The 12,899-nt window shown below is 42.5% G+C and overlaps 1 pseudogene; it reads right to left on the reverse strand.

Annotated features, from left to right (window-relative positions):
- Positions 1 to 10,988, reverse strand: part of LOC114633457 — a 13,780-nt pseudogene extending 2,792 nt beyond the window's left edge.
- Positions 10,989 to 12,899: the final 1,911 nt, after the last annotated feature.

The raw sequence follows: 12,899 nt of genomic DNA on the forward strand, positions 1-12,899 counted from the left end.
CTTTCTTTCTTTCTTTCTTTCTTTCTTTCTTTCTTTCTTTCTTTCTTTCTTTCTTTTTTGAAACTTGGCCTAGACATGGCCTCTGGCTCTTCAGTCCCACCCTGTTGCTGAGATTACAGGTGTGCAACACCACTTCTTTTTGCCCACATTCAGCCCTTTAACATTACCTGCAGTCAATTTCAATCCAGTTTGTGGAGACTCCTATGTCAGCCACAAGTTACTGAAATGCACCTAAGTAGGAAGCTGGACTGCTGGACAGGGAGCAAGTGGTGATGAAGGAAATCCAGTCATGCTAATTGGTTTTAAAATTAAGCAGAGTCTATATTGAGAGAAGTTCATTTCATCGCACATGGCTTTTCAGCTCTTCCTCCTCATGTTGGAGAACTGTCATGATAAAATGCAAAGACAGGGCTGGGGAAATGGCTGAGTTGGTAAGGAGTCTGCTGTTCATGCCTCAGGACCTGAGTGTGGATCTCTAGCAGCCAGGTAGATGGCTACACATTGTAGTGTGTGTCTGTTGAGAACTCCTCTCTCTACTCAGCCAACTAGAGAGCTTCAAACTTAGTGAGACCCTTTCTCAAAATACAAATAGTGATTGAGCCAGGACACTCAATGTCACCCTCTTGCCTCCAAATGAACATGTAATGGGTATGTGCATGTACACACACACAGCACACCACACAGATCTTTTAACAAATGGAAAGAAACGAGAACCATGCACAGGCTTTGGTTGGAGCTTGCTGCTCAGCCAGCTTAGATAAATTTGTGTGCTCTAAGCAGAGAGGCTTTCTTTCAAAAACTAAGGTGACTTCTGGCTAGGTTTAATAGTGCCACAGAAGCCACTGGGGGTGGAATGCGGGAATTAGTGGTGTTATCCAAGTGCTGGACCCTGCACACCACAATCCTGACCAGTTCTGCAGGGTGAGCCCACAGGTGCAGCAGGGACAATGCTGTCATGGGGCCTGACCTGCTGTTTTGTGGTCAGATCCCTTGCTGCTCTGACACATCTCCTATGGAGAGAATCTGCTATACTGGGCTAAACTCAAGGGCTTTTTTAGTCATCTATCTTTCCATCTATAATGTTCTTCCAGATATCCACATGGTTTACTTCCAAGTCTTTGTACGAATATTAGCACTTACATGTAAGGCACCTTCTGACAAGACTTTCCTTCTGCAATTGTTATATCTCTTGTGTTTAATTTTTCTTTATCCATTGTATTATATACTATATGATTGACTTCATTTGCTTTGTTGTTGATGTTGTTTTGGAGACAGGATCTTACTGTGTAGCCCAGACTGTCTTCAAACATTCCATATTCCTGGCTCAGCCTCCTCAGTGGTGATATCAGAAGTATACTACCAAGTGAGTTACTCCCATATTAAAGACTTCTTTTAGACATGTACTTCTTCAGTTTGGGGGAGTTCTGTTCTACATTATTTCTGAAACAACTAAAGTTTTCTTGTAACTGTAAACTACTTTTGAATGCTGCAAAATATCCTCTGACATACATGCTCAGTGCACAAAGACCTTTTTTAAATGACACATACATTGTCATAACGTAAATTCCACAATGGAAATTGTCATACCTTTTTCCACATAGGTTTTGATCCCAGCTCTCCTCTCGCTGGTTTTCTGGGCCATTTCTCTAAGTTTCTCTTCATGTTTCTCCTTTTGTTTTTGAGCCATGTGTCTCTCTACCCAGGTTCGAATTTCCACCATTTCCACATGGCCTCTGGCTCTTCTGTCCCACCCTGCTGCTGGGATTCCAGGTGTCCACCACCACTTCTTTGTGGCCACACCCAGCCCTTTAACATTAACTGCAGTCAATTTAAATCTGGTTTGTGGAGACTCCTATGTCAGCCACAAGTTACTAAAATGCACCTAAGTAGGAAGCTGGACTGCTGGACAGGGAACATGTGGTGATGAAGCAAATCTAGTCATGCTAATTGTTTTTAAAAGTTAACCAGACTCTAGGTGGAGAGAAAAAAGTAAAGTGAGTTAGTAAAAGTAAAGTGAGTTATTAAACTTTACTTTACAAAACTGTGCAACATGCAACAGTACCTAGTAATCTTCAGAGAATTAGGTAAGCCTAGGAAACCACTAACTGGCACAGAAGAATCATTGCTGCCGGGGTGGGGGTGATCCCTGTACAGAGCTGCAGATAGCCCCTGCTGCCATTAGCGCACACACACACACACACACACACACACACACACATACACATAAGTGTCCCTCTGGACCTGAGATAAACTGATGTGGACTCACAGATGCAAGAACATTCAGCAAACTGTAAAAGTCTAACCTTCCATTCAGCAATGTATAGCACTTCAGCCAGTTTGGCAAAATTTTCATTTATGTGGACAATCTGAAGTCCTCTTCCATCATCAGCCTCCCATTTATCCAGTGGAATTGTGTAACCCTTTGAGGTTTTCTACTTGGATATACATGGCAGAATCTTCCACCCCTTCTGTGCTTCTACACTAATCTTCTGAGGAGGAGAATGCATTTCAGGTACAGGAGGAGTCGAGCCTCCCCTTCCTGGAGAATTTTCTTATTAATCCTGAATTGTGGAAGTTACATTGCATCTTTCTGCCATTCAATGATCTGAATAACCCTCTGTTTAGCTCCTGAATTTAATGTTTTTTTTTCTTCCTTGCTGAGATGGCGTGTACTGGATATACTGAGCAGGAGGCAGGTTCTCAGCAGCATGAACAGGCTTGGCCCCAGCAATCTCCTTTGATATGATCTTCTCCATGGCTACTCTTGTCCTTTCTGTAATATCTTTAATTGTCTCCTCATCAGCAATTTCCATCCCAGCAGACCTAGGACTGCTTTAACCATCTCCTCATCAGGCCTTTGCAGTTCTGGGTCTGTTGAGATGGAAATTGCTGATGAGAAGAAAACTAAATTACAGAAGGGCAAGAGTAGCCTTGGAGAATATCATATCAAAGAAGATTGCTAGGGGCCAAGCCTGTTCATGCATCTGAGAAACTTCCTCCTGCCCAGTATATCCAGTACATGCCATCCCAGCAAGCAAGAACATTCAATTCAGGAGCTAAACAGAGAGTTATTAAGATCGTTGAAAGGCAGAAGGACTGTCATGCCCGCCTCGCCAGCAAGGATGACGCAACAACAGGATCCTTCCTCACGCACTTTATTAGGGAACACACCATTGATTGCAAAGCGAAAGACCCCAAGCCCAAAATGGGTGCTGCTTAAATAGTTATCACAACTGTGTATAAGTGTCTAATTGGTGCTTCTTGCAGAACTTCATTTACATACTGTCCGGGAGGGTGAGGAGCTGTGTCTGAAAGATAAGCAGGCTCACAGCAGGTGTTTACAACCCTGAGTGCAGTTGTTTTCCACCTCAAACATCGGTGACAAGCGCCATCTTCTAATGGCGACTCCTTACATCTCCCCCTATTTTATTTTTTAAGAGCAGGCACTGGCCAATGTCCCTGTCTTAGGGTAGTTGATGTGCCTCCACAGCCAGCACCAATGAATGGTGAGTTCCCCTTTTTTTTTTTTTTAGACAACGAGGGTTGCACCCGCACCTGGCATTCTTGCTGGCCAGAATGTGCACCCAGGTTGTGGCCACTCGTAATACCTGTCATGGGGTAGACTCACAACTAGTGGTGTGGCATCAACCTATTCCCATCGTTGGGACCAATGGCAGCTGGCCAGGAGAAGAAAAGACGGAGCTGCCCTTGGCCTGTCTGACGCGGTACCAATCATGACTCAAACTCAAGCCCGATCAAGCAAATTCCATCTTGGGGGAATAAGCAATCAAGGACTGATAGTTTAAGATGGTCTCCCTTACCCTACCAGGTGCAATGGAAACAAGTCCTCTGGGTGCAAGGGCTAAGGGAGACAGAAAGAGAGGCAAACACCTGTCCCTGTGCAATGGAGCCATCTCCCAGGGGTGCAAGGGCTGTTTGCCTCAAAATCAGGTACCAGAGCTACACAGACAGGACCAGCCAGGCCAAGATTCCTCACTGACCCAGTGCAATGGGCTGAAACCTTGGGGTGCAACGGCTGAGGGATCTGTTTGCTGGCTATTCCCTTAACATAGACAACCAGATTTCGGGAGATGCACCTTGTTCGAGGGCTAGCAATACTTGAGTAATTAGTACTTTATCTCTTCGTTGACGAAATTTAAGTCTGCAAGGCAACCATAGACACAATACCAGTCTGCAACAATCTACAGCCCCAAAGAGAACTACCCCTATCCATTCCTTAAAGTAGGAAAATGCAGAAGTTAGCCAAGAAGTGAAATCTCCCATAGTGATAGGATTGATGCGGGTTCCATTCAGTACTGTAATCTCCATCAACAGACGATTCTGCAACCACTCCGCTTGCTGAGACAAATTGCCTTTTAAAAAATTAGACAACAGGTTACCATCTTTAAAAGTAGAATTATCATACCTCAATGGGGTAATGCACATATGTCTAGTATTACTAACACAACTTAGCTGTACAATATCTACAATCTCCTCCAATTTGCTTTGAAGAAGATCCACTCTCTGATTAACCAGAAGAATACCAAAAGTGAGATGAGCATTCATTTGATGCTGTGTAACCAAAGCATCTGCAGCTCTTTCTACTAAAGCATCAACAGTTTGAGCTGCATTTACTTGATTGGCCATTGCTATGCCTGCAGTCACAGCAGCTGCTGCTGACACTGCTATAGCAGTCACAATTGCAGCTGTAATACCCAAATCTCCTTTTTGTCTAAATAAAGAGGCTATAGAAAAATCTTCTGGATTTGCTTCCACAGGAATTGGCACAAAAGTAGGTATATGTACTATTAAGGCCAAAGATAAAGAACCATTCCAGCATTCAGCTAAATAGCAGGTAGTATTACTTGCGCTATAGTTCAGAAAAGTTGTATTATTTTCAAACTCAGCCAATATAAAGAAAAATGGAGGTGAAACACATACGGGGGCAGATGGGGCAGATGAATTCACCAGCTCGCCATTTACCTTAATCCCATCCAAATAAGGATAGCTATTATTAGAATGGGTGGCTGAGACATTTTGTATCACATGATATAGACCTTGCATAGAGACAAATGCAGAAAGGCTAGTACTGGCTCCAGCTACAATTGTTAGTATCCATTGATAAAAGGGCCATATATTTCACTTTCCTGTTTGAATACCAGTCTTGTTGATAGCAGCCCATTTTATAGGAGGTGAAAGAGCAAATCCTGAAGCAATCTCCATGTCAGGGGATTCTTTAGATTGACATGGCATAAAAACTGGAGGAAAAGATAGATCAGGGGGACACCAAGGTAAAACTCTCTTGTATGTAGCATTATTGGTGGGCCATTGTGATGTCCAAGGTGCGTTAACATTACTCTTAAGCAACATGGTAGTTATATTTAATAAGGCCCTGTCATTATTAGAAATATTTCCTGAACCTTCCATCTTACCAGCTGACACCTGCTTTAGTGCCTCAACCAAGACTCCGGTACCAACCTTGATAAATGAGACAGGATCCACCCAGTTAGTTAACGTGGTGTTCCTGAGTACGATACATGGAGTAAGCTTTAGCCTTAGTAGTAAAGCAGAGAATAAAATTCAATGGAAATGCAGTGGCATTGTATAAAACAGGCTCTTGTCCCATAGGCATAGCACATTGGACTTCCATAAAACACTGAGTAGAAGTAAACAATGGCAACACAGTAGAATTGGCATGAACGGGCATAGGTATGGGCCAAGATCTAACTATTACCCATAACTGAATACTTAGCACTTCTTCATAAGTCATCATGACTAAAAGTGTCCACCACAGCTTCTTCATTCTTCTTAGAAAACGTCCTTGGCTCCGCAACAACTCTGGTTATTCTTGCTGTCACCCAGACAGAATTTTCTTCATTCTGTGGGAAAACAAAAACAGCTCCCCTGGATCTGGTAAGCACTGGATCTGGGCCTCTCCATGAGTCTGTCAATACATCTTTCCATTTCACTGTTTCTCATGTCTCTTTCACAGGATTACTATGCCTGTCAGCAGCCCCTTCTCATCCAGTTTTAAAAAATTAAGTGTAAATAGAGTTAGAGACAGGGCTGCTTTAGGAGCCAGTGATGATTCCATAATTCCCCCTTTTTGTTTTTGCAGATACATTTTCAAAGTTAGATTGGCTCTTTCAATGATGCCTTGACCCTGAGGATTGTATGGCAATCCAGTACGATGCTGCACTTGCATGCGCACACAAAATTGTACAAAAGCTTTAGCTGTATATGCAGGCCCATTATCAGTCTTTAACAGACATGGTTTTCCCCACGCTGCCCAAGCTTCTAAACAATGGGCAATAACATGAGAAACCTTTTCTCCAGCCATAGGCATAGCATGGATAATGCCAGAGCAAGTGTCTATAGATACATGAATATATTGCAATTTCCCAAAATGTTTAATATGTGTCACATCCATCTCCCAGACATCTAAAGGTCTAAGCCCTCTTGGGTTTACTCCAATGCATGGAGGGTGGTTAAATTCAACACAATTCTGACAGTTTAGTGTAATATCTCGAGCCGCAGCTCTTGGGATACCAAATTTAAGTCTGAGAGTGGAGCCTGGAACATGAAACAGTTTATGAAATTCCTGAGCAGCTGTAAGATTCGTTTGCAGAACAGGGAACACTTGGCGAGTAGCTGCATCAGCTAAAGCATTACCTAGCACCATGGGACCTGGTAATAAGGTATGGGCTCTAATATGTTGAATGAAAAATTTTGAGTTCCTAGATAAAATACACTGTTGTATTTGTTTCAGAATGAGGTCCACAGGACTGGTTGATTTTATTGTACCTGCGAACTCTAGAATACGAATTGCATTCACCACATAGTGAGCATCAGAAATGATATTTATGGGACCAGGGAAAGCCATGAAGACTTCTAAAGCCACTTGACACTCTACCAATTGTGGAGTGTCAGGAGCAAATTTAAACTTTACTGGGCTAGGAAAATCAGCCACATAACATCCAATGCCTGCCTTTGATCCATCTGTATAGATATCTATAGCCTTTGGAATGGGGGCATTGGCAGTAACTTTAGGAAAAATTATGGGATCTTTTGACACAAACTGTAATAACGGATGGTGTGGATAGTGATTATCTATATGACGTGGAAAAACACATTTCAGTATAGCCCACATATCTACCACTGTGCAAAGCACTTGAACTTGCTGGGCTGTATATGGAACTATAAGCATATCAGGGTATTGCCCAAAGTGTGTCAAAGAAGCCTGCAACCCCTTTAATGCCAATTCTGCTACAGCTGTAGGATAATGGTCTAGGGTTTTATTTGGTGATGCATGAGGATGAATCCAGAGCAACAGCCCCTGCTGCCACAACACTGCTGTAGGCAATGTGACTGTGTCAAAAAACACATAAGAAAATAGGTTCATTAGGCTGATCCCTCACTAATTGAGCTTGCTGTATGGCTTCCTCTACTTTCTGCAGAGCTACTATGGCAGCAGAGGTCAGTTTTCTAGGCGAGGAAATATGACTGTCTCCTTCTAATATAGCAAATAAAGGCTTTAATTCAGCTGAAGGAATTTTGAGATAGGGACGCATCCAATTAATATCTCCCAAAAGTTTTTGAAAGTCATTTAATGTTTTAAGGTGGTCCCTACGAATGGTAATTTTCTGTGGGGATACAAACTGAGGATGTATATTAGTTCCCAAGAATGCTCCTATGTTGCCTTTCTGCACCTTTTCTGGTGCAATAAATAAACTTTTACTCTCAAATACTTTTATTAAATCAGCATAGGCAAGGCACAACTCTTCATCCTTAGATCCACAAAGCAATACATCATCCATATAATGGCAGATTCTCAATTTAGGATACTTATCTCTAATAAATTTTAAGGATTTTCCCACATATAACTGACATATAGTGGGACTATTAGCCATACCTTGAGGTAAGACTTTCCAATGATATCTATAATCTGGCTCCTCATGGTTAATGAATGGCAACATAAAAGCAAATCTTTGTCTATCTTCAACTACTAAAGGTATTGAAAAGAAACAGTCTTTAATATCTACAATTATCAATTTCCATTCTTTAAGTAATGCTGATAAAAGTGGTAAACCATGCTCAATGGCTCCCATAACTTGCATTTGACTATTGATAGCCCTTAAATCATGTAGAAGTCTCCATTTTCCAGACTTTTTTTTAATAACAAAAATTGGAGTATTCCAAGGAGATTGAGTGGGCTCTAAATGTCCAAGGTCTAGCTGTACATCAACTAGAGCTTTAGCAGCAGTTAATTTTTCAGAGTTTAGAGGCCATTGAGGAACCCACATGGCCTCCTCTGATTTCCACGGTATGGGTATTGCATCCTCTAGGAAAAACCCAGCCCTTTTGTGTGGGTCTGACCTTTGGTCTCAATAGGCTGGGAAATACCTTGATGAAACTTTCCCAGGCCAAGCCCAGGAACGTATCCCATGTCTTTCATCATTTTCTGACTCTGAGCAGAGTATTCATTGGTTAGTCTTAATTCCATGCCCTTTAGGATGTCTCTTTCCCAGAGGTTCACTGGTAATGGTAAAACATAAGGCTGAAACCTACCTTTTCTTCTCTCATGATCTTTCCACACTATCTCTTTTGCACTTATGCTAGGAGTGGCTTCATACCCCAATCCTTGTAATGAATGAGAAGTTTCATTAATCCTGCTTCTACTCTTAGCTTTAGGACAAAAGCTCTGCCAGAGAGACAAGCTTAAAGATGAAAAGTTATTTAAACATTTTACCTCAGAGTAATTTTTTTTATTTTTTCTAAAAAAAAAAAAGATTCAGGTTTCCATTTACTATACTAGCTTACTTCTCTGCACTGCCCTACTAGGACCCCTGCCACTCTGAAGTCAGGGGCATTGAAGTACCACTGCCCCGCTCACTATGAGCCAAGCTAGCATGCTAGTGTCCTTATCTGCTCAGCCAACAACTCTTTGGCAGCGTTTAGCTTTTCAGAGGAAAGTATGCAAATGATGGCCTTGGCAGACTGAATAAGTGGAGAAGCCTGTGCAGCTTCAAGATAAGCTGGAGGAACTGAGGCCTCCCTTCTCACTTGCAGCCCTCTCCGATCTCTGCTCCTGCAACATTTCCAAGGCTGTTAGTCCCTCTTCAACTACCTTACAGCATTTCTGATCTTCCAAACAGCTTCTCACTAACTTTTGCAAAGTTCCCTGTTTGAGCAAAGTCAAGGTCTCTGCTGAGCTTATCCCAGCAGGATACTGTAAGATAGCCTGATACCTCGATCCAGGGTGCAATGGTATCTCATTCATTCAAAAATGTTAACAGAGTTGAGCTTTTTATCTTTAAACTCCTTGATAAAAGCAGATCCTGAGGAGCCAAAACAATTGGGTGCGACTGAGCAGCACCCATAATTAAATTCCTCCCAAAGATTCACTTTCGGTTCGCTACACCACGAACTTGCCTGCTCTCTTTTTATCTACAGAGAAGAGCAAAATAGCTGAGTCTCGTGGACTTAACTATCCCAGTTCACCTGGGAACTTTATCTCCTCTTTTGTCTAGGACCTTGACTTTATCTAAAAGTTCAAACTCTTGTAGAGGTGGGTAGATGTTAATTTGCTCACGCTCTGCCTCCAGATCCTTATGTTTTCCTTTTTCCTTTTTAGAGCTTCTTTCCCTTCATGCCCCTAATTTTTCCTCCATATCATTTTGGGCATGGGCCCCTGACTCATCTCCTTTTTCTGTTTCTGACATGCTGTCTTGATGCTCAGCCAGTGCACGCTGCCCTTCACGTACTGCCTTCTCACAGCGTTGGTCTTGAAGACACGCTTTAACTAGTTTCCATAGTGGCTTTGTCCCTGCTTTTAACTTCCTTTTTTCTGCTTCTCTCTGAATATCTCTCCCTAATTTCTCCCAACTGCCAGTGGTTAGTGACCCCATTGGAGCAAACCATGGAGCTATCCGATCTATTTCATCAAAGAAGCCTTTTAATGTAGTCTCTGATACTTTCAGCCCTCGTTCTTTCAAAAGCTCCTGCAAGGCTCTAATAACAGGCGCAGAGTGTCCAAATCCCATGTTGCTCTTTTATCTACAAGAGACTGATACACAGGTCAGCTTGCGAGGTTACATACCCCCGCCTTACAGCCTCTGTCAGAACACTACTCCCAACAGATGCACTCATGCCCTGGTCGATGGCAATTCAAGCAGTAACAAATCACCAAAACTACAACAAAAACAAACAGTAGGGTGACTGCAGCAGCCACTGGATGAACTCCCAGAACCAGCATGTCTTTTTCGGGGGATTACTGGTACCGACGTTCCTGTGCGATCAGTTCTGAATCCTTCTGTAGCTAAGTTGGGGGTCTTCGCTGGTGCCTTGTGATGTAAATTTTCCGGGTTTCGGCACCACTTGTCACGTCCGCCTTGCCAGCAAGGATGACACAACAACAGGATCCTTCCTCTTGCACTTTATTGGGGAACACAACATTGATTGTAAAGCGAAAGACCCCGAAGCCCCAAATGGGTGCTGCTTAAATAGTTATCACAACTGTGTATAAGTGTCTAATTGGTGCTTCTTGCAGAACTTCATTTACATACTGCTTGGGAGGGTGAGGAGCTGTGTCTGAAAGATATGCAGGCACACAGCAGGTGTTTATGACCCTGAATGCAGTTGTTTCCCACCTCGAACAGAGGAAACAAGTGCCATCTTCTAATGGCAGCTCCTTACAATATATCAGTGGTATACATGTTTCCACAACTGGTAAGGAAGACCTGTATAGACGCCAACTTAAGACAGACATGGTTGTGTAGCTACTCTATACTCTAGACAGGATTATGGAAAACAAATAAATCTGGTACCCTAGTCCAGCAACTGGTACTGCTCATCTTTAAAAACAAACAAACAAAAAAAATGGGCTGTGTGGGAATTGTGGCCTTCTCACCCCTGAGCAGGCCCTTCTCAGCCTTAAGCAGGACCTTCTCAGCCTTGAGCAGGTTAAGCAGAGCTTGAACATTTGCCATGACAGGTCTTATCCATCTGGACAGAGACATCTGCCTTGGCTGCAGTTGCAGGTTCCCATGGGAACTTAGCTGTTTTGGCTGCCTTTGCTGCCCTTGCTCTACAACATACTCTAGCTGAAACAGGGATGGGTTTTGTGGGTTTTCCCTTTTTGAACTCAGAGCTGAATTTTAAACTTGAAACCTTGATCAGAACTATGTCTTGGCTTCATTTCTCTCTCCCCCTCCCACCTTTTTTCATTTCCAGCTCCACTTTCAGATAAACCCAGTTCTCCCATGACTGCTGGATGGCTATAGTCACACAGTACAGTTTTGGTAGTGGGGGAACTTGAAATGTTTAACATTATAGTAAGTGGCAAGCAGGGAGTACATGTGCAAGCATCTAATTGGAAAGCACTGTGGCCTTTAACATAGTTGGCTGGTGCTGGGAGTCATATCCTAACCTTAATTTCTTCTCCCTTCTGCATTGGTGGTCATTAGGCACTGGGTGGGCTTGTAATCTGGGGATGCAGGTTTGTTGGGGGATTAACCTGGAGACTATGGTATTGTTGAGGATGTAACCTGCAATGTTTGTTGTTGTTGTTGTTGTTGTTTTGTAAATTACCTGGGGGTTGTGGCTGAAATGCCACCATTTTGTGATGTCACAAAATAGCCAGGCTTGGCAACTGCAAAGCTTTTACTTAGCTCTCATTTGTATGTTTTTTTAAGTGTCATTTATAAAAACTAGCAAATACAGGCTGGAAGAAACTGCTTAGTGGGTCAGAGCATTGGTTGTTCTTGCAGAGGACCTGGTTTGGTTCCCATCACCTGCATGGCATGTATGACTGCAATTTAGGAATCTGATACCTCCTTCCAGTAAGGTATCAGAGGGCACCACCTATATATGTGGTACATAGACATACAGCCAGACAAAGCAGTCATACACATAAAAATGAAATGAGCCTAATTTAAAAAACAAGGAACAAACAATGAAAGTATTGGTTTTATTTTTATTTGATTGTTTTGTTTCATTTTGCTTTGCTTCTCAGGTTCATGAACTCTCCTAGCAAATGCATCTGAAATCCAAAGACAGGAGGAAGGTGTTAGCTCCCAGTGACTGCATCTGTACAGATCAGCCGTACCTTATGCTGTCACTAATAGGCTAAGCACAGGAAGATTTCCCTACATTTTTTGTTGTTGTTGATTTCTTGAGGGTTTGGTTTTGTTATTGTTGTTTGCTTTGCCTTGTTTTTTTTGTTTTTCTGTTTTTCTTTGTTTTATTTTGTTGTTTTAGACTGTTTATCTGTGTACCCCTGGCTGCCCTGCAACTTGCTCTGAAGACCAGGTTGGCCTGGTTACACAGATCGACCTGTGTCTGTCTCCAAAGTGGGATTAAGGTGTCCACTATGCTCCAGCTTCTGTTGCAATTATTAAAGGAACTAGTCACCCAAAATCCATCTCAGCATGCTCCTGTACTAAATCTGAAGAGAATACTTAATATTTAAAACAGTGGGGACCCCATTTTTAGTCAGTGGAACCAAAGTACTGGTGACTAAGTCTCCCATTGTTAGGAAGAAGAGGCAGTCCATTGGTGTTGAGTCCTCAGTCTCTGGGGACTGAGTTGAATTTTGAACTACATAGTTAAGTCTTCTGGAGTATCACCTGTTTGCTGGGTGTGTGGGAAAAGTACTTCACATAACCTGGTGTCCTGTGTTCTATTGGCTATTTTGTGAGATGATAAGATAAGCTTCCTGTGTCTTTTTATTCAATATCCCCATGAGCTTACTTCCTTTAGGAGAGAGATTACATGAGAAGAAGCAATTGATAATGCATTCAGATAATAAATGCTACAGCTGGGGCAAGCTGTTAGAGTATAACTTAAAAGACTGGAATACAGGGTCAGCAAGGGATGTCTTAGTGGATAGGAGCACTTGC

The sequence above is a fragment of the Grammomys surdaster genome, unplaced genomic scaffold, assembly GCF_004785775.1.
Source record: "Grammomys surdaster isolate TR1022 unplaced genomic scaffold, NIH_TR_1.0 676, whole genome shotgun sequence".
In the NCBI taxonomy this organism is placed as follows: Eukaryota; Metazoa; Chordata; class Mammalia; order Rodentia; family Muridae; genus Grammomys; species Grammomys surdaster.